This window comes from Elephantulus edwardii, unplaced genomic scaffold (assembly GCF_000299155.1).
Source record: "Elephantulus edwardii isolate Elephantulus edwardi_28Jun2011 unplaced genomic scaffold, EleEdw1.0 scaffold00034, whole genome shotgun sequence".
NCBI classification, from domain to species: domain Eukaryota; kingdom Metazoa; phylum Chordata; class Mammalia; order Macroscelidea; family Macroscelididae; genus Elephantulus; species Elephantulus edwardii.
The window spans coordinates 10,217,942-10,222,765 of NW_006399784.1; the positions used below are offsets into that span (position 1 = coordinate 10,217,942).

Below are 4,824 nucleotides of genomic sequence, written 5' to 3' on the forward strand. Positions count from 1 at the left end.
GCCTACACCCCATACAAGGACTGATTCTCAGCTAAGCTAAGACAGTATCTTTTTTTTTCCCCCATTAACTACCCTGTGGTTTTTTTGTCCATAAGCTCTGTACTGACCTTGCTGGTATCTTTTGACTCCATTTTATTCTCTATTCCCAGGACATTGCTTATTACTTGTCTGTAAACTGGGAAAATAGAGTGAATCTGTGCATACATCCTACCTGGGTACAATCTCTCTTTTCTGAATGATTTTGTGAAACTTGGTACTGTCCAGATGGCCACTTCCAGATGCAACACTAATTGTTCTCACGAAAGTAACTATTTCTCTGAAATAATAAATCAATGTTTTTCAGCTCTGTTCTTGGTCAGCTTTTTGGTTTTTTTCTTGAATACTTATACTGAGGGATGTTTGTCCTGGGTTTAAACCTCAACATCCTGTAGGCTGGGTTTTGCCTTGAAGTCTGTTTTATCTTCAATTAAGATTGCCACTCATGCTCTTTTTATTGTCATTTGCTTGATATATTATTTCATTGTTTATATTTTAGTCTTTCTTTGTCCTTGTATAATACATGCTTGTGTGGTCTCTTATAGGTAGCATAGTGATAAGTCATGTTTTCTTATCCATTTTAGTGTTCTTTATTTCTTGACTAATACCTTAAGCCATTAACATTGAGGGAAATTATTTGGAGGTATGTTTTTATTGTGGCCATTTTGCTGTGTTTTTCTTCTTTTTTTTTTTAAGACACACTTATTTTTATGGTTTCCCACTTCAAACTAAGACTTTATATGCCATTCTAGAATGTGGTTGTTAGGAAAGTAAAAAAGAGATTATATTCTTTAAGACCTTAACTTTGAAAACTAGAAATTTGTCATTTCAGAAGGTAGAATAATAAGCCTTAGGCCAGACTGAAATGGAAGTATTTTGTTGGATGATGCAGAAATCTTTTCTTACATGACTGCCTTTTACATTTCATTATTTAAATTATAGCTTGTGAGTAATATCTAGGATAATATAAGAGAGTAGTCTCTGTTTATTGCTTTATAACTACTGAAGAATAAGCTATAAAAATTGAAAGGCTGGATTCTTGACATTCCTTTAATTTCAACTTTTTAAAAAAGAAACTACTTACATTACCTTGAATTTATGATTTGTGCTACTATCAAATAAGATAATATTTTGATAGCTCCTAGAATGAAAATATTTTGTGCTATTGCTTGTAGTTAACAGATCTATATATACATTACATGGTATATGTGCAGATGGTAGCATCCACATTTTAAAAATAATTAGAGAACATTATTTGTATTATTGCTATCTATCAAGCAAAATGGTAAAATGGTACACATAAAAAGAGAAAATAATAACAGAGTAAAATTATGATCGTAGATCACAAGTATATTCTATCCAAATATTGACCCTAAAACCCATTATAAAGTATAAAATCCAGAATTGGTGGGAAATGAAATCATATATCTAATTTCTGGGAACAATAAAAATGATATATACTGTCATGAAAAAAAATTCATATTGTTTTTTATTCTCAAGAAAATATACTCACCAGAATGTAGAAATTATGAAATTATATCATTAATAACATACGGAAGCAAAATTTTCTGGAAGATTATTTTTAAAATAGGTGTAATACCACATCAACAAAGAACTGTCAAAATTCAAGATGAATTCAGAAGAGGCCATGGAAGGAGAGATATCATTGCTGATGTCAGATGGTTCTTGGCTGAAAGCAGACAATACCAGACAGATGCATAGTTTTATTACTGTTTTATTGACTATGTGAAGGCATTTGACTGTGTAGATGATAACAAGTATGGCTAACACTGAGAAGACTTCAAACAAGAAACTGTTGTCCAAACAGAGCAAGGCAACACTTCATGATTTAAAATCAGAAAAGTTGTCAGTGAGGGTTGCAACTTTTCTCTATACCTATTCAATCTGTAGACTGAACAATTCATTCAAGGTGCTGTAGTATATGAAGAAGAATGTGGTATTAGGATTGAAGGAATACGAATCAACAACCTCCATTATGTAGATAGCACAAAAGTGGGGAAGACTTGAAATACTTATTACAGAAGATAAAGATTAGAGCCTTCAATGCAGATTACATTCCAATAGCAAGAAAAGGGGTGGGGGGAATCTCACCACTGGACCAATAGGCAACATCATTAGATAAAGATTGAATTTGTCAACAAATTATTTTACTGAGATCTATAGTCAACACTCATGATAACAATAATCAAGAAATCAAAATGTATGTTGCATTGGGAAAATCTGCTATCAAAAACCTTTCCCTTTGCTAAAAAGAAAAGATGTCAATTTAAAGACTAAGATCTGCCTGATCCAAGCTATCATATTTTTTTACTTCCATCATCTTATTTTTATTATTATCTATGCATGTGAAGAGGAAATTAGAATCAGAAGAAGACTCATCAGCAAAGTTTGTTATGCAAATGACAAAACTTTTCTTGCTGAATGTGAGGAGGACCTGAAGTGTTTGCTGCTACAGCCTTCAATATGAATTAAATCTCAATATCAAGAAGACAAAAACCTTTACCTTTGAGCCAATAGGAAACTTCAGCAAATAGGCAACTTCATAATAGATGGAGTAAAGATGAAATTGTCAATTATTTCATTTTATTGCATCAACAATCAGCATCCGTGGTACCAACAGTCAGGAAATCGGGAAATGATTGCATTAGAGAAGTCTGCTGCCAGGAAACTCTCTAAAATACTGATTTGCAATGATGTCAGTTTGAAGGCTAATTGAGTATCTGATTCAAGTCATTGTCTTTTCAATCACCTGTTATGCATCTGAAACCTGAACGATGAATAAAGATGACAGAAGAATGCCTTTTATTTGTAGTGTTGGAGAAGAATACTGAATATGCTGTGAACTTCTAAAAGAAATGAGCAGGTCTTTTTGGAAAGGTGCAGCCAGAGTGCTCTTTGGAGACAAAGATGGTGGAGCTAGGCTCTTATACTTTTAATTTATTGCCAGAAGAGGGTAGTCCTTGGAAAAGCATATCCTACTTGGAAAAGCAAAAGGTCACCAAAATAGAGGAAGACTGTCAATGAAATGGATTGAGATGGTTACTACACCACAGTAAGGGGCTAGAGTGTATCAGAGATGGTGAAGATGGTACAGGATAGGACAGGATTCAGGTCTGTTTTTCATAGGATCACGGTGCATCATGCTTAATAATAGCACCTAACAAGATACGTGTAAGTTGAACAATTAATAAAAATAGCAGAAAAATTGATGACTTTGAGTTGTGGTATTGAAAATGAGTTCTAAAGATCTCAGAGACTGCCAAAAAAAAAAAAAAATCAAACAAGTCTGTCTTGGAGGAAGAGTAACCAGGCTGCTTTTTAGAGGCAGAGATGGTAAAACTTCATCTCACACACTTTGGACATATTTTCAGGAAGAGATAGTCCTTGGAAGAAGACATTCTACTGGGGAAAAGTGGAGGGTCCAAGAGAGAGAGAAAAACCTTCAAAAAATTGGATTTACACAATGATTGCAACAATAGATTTGAGAAAAATCAGAGATTTTGAAGATGATGCAAGATAATGCAAAGTTCAGGTCTGTTGTTCTTAGGTTCACTATGAGTGACAGACAGACGACTGGATGGCATTTAACAGCAGCAATAACAATAACATCATTGTTGTTGTTATGTGCCATCAAGTCGCCTGCAACCCATAGTGACCCTATGTACAGCAGCTCTGAACCCTGCTCTGTCCTGAGACAGTTTCACTAATTCCATCACCCTAACTCCTATTGCCCCAGTTTCTGTTTCAATCCATCTTATTCAGGGTCTTCCTCTCCCTCTCTGACCCTCCTCTATTCCTGGCATGATGTCCTTCTCCAAGACCAGTCTCTCTTGGCCATGTGCTCAAATATGTGAGCTGGAGCTTCAAAATCCTAGTCTCCAAGGAGAAACTTGATTTCACCCTTCCTAAGACAGATCTGTTTTCTTGGTTGTCCATGGTATGTTTCAGACTTTATTCCAGCGCCACAATTCAAAAGAATCAATTCTTCTCTCATCCTTAGTCTTTGTCCACCTCTCTGATACATAGCAAGTAATTGCCAAGGCCATGGAGTGGATCAGTCATTCTATCCAGCTGTTACCATTTCTATGTCTTTAGTAAGTCTTTATGCTCCATTTGTATTCTTTAAAAGTTTGAACTTTTCAAGAGTGTTGAAGAAAAGCAACAGTTTCATTTCTGTTCAGCAGATAATATTACCTTTTTATTACTGCCTACTGCCAAAAGCTAAGGTCATTGAGGTGGTTTGGCTAAAAGCCCAGTGTAATCAAAGCCACTGCAGGTAAACTGAAACATTTAATTATAATTCTCATTTTCCAAATGACATCTTGACTAAGTGGTTGATCAGACATGGGCACAGACTGCCAAAGGTGATTGTGGTCTCCGTGTGGACAGATGAAGGAAATTAAAGAAATGTAATTCGGGACTAAATAAAGCTTCAGTGTTGAGTGAAATTATAACTAGAGGAAAATGTAGGACAGATACTTTTAAAAGTTAAGGTGAGATTAATAGATAAGCTGAGATCAGGCATGACCTTCACTGACAAAATCACTTTAACAGTAATTGAAAGTGATGAAAAATAAGGACTGAATTTTAATATACGGAGACTAGGCCAAAACAATAGCTGCAAGAATCATTATAATTCTCTGATATTAAAATGTTTACAAAAAGAGTTAGGATTTAGCACAAACTTGGGACAAAAGTTACTGAGACTTTCTTACGTAGTTTAAGAGATTATAGATTGAGAATAAAGGTTAGAAATTGAAAATGTAT

The 4,824-nt window shown here is 34.7% G+C and overlaps 1 pseudogene; it reads left to right on the plus strand.

The window, feature by feature from the left end:
• Positions 1–4,401: 4,401 nt before the first annotated feature.
• LOC102856286 overlaps positions 4,402–4,824 on the plus strand; it is a 2,744-nt pseudogene continuing 2,321 nt past the window's right edge.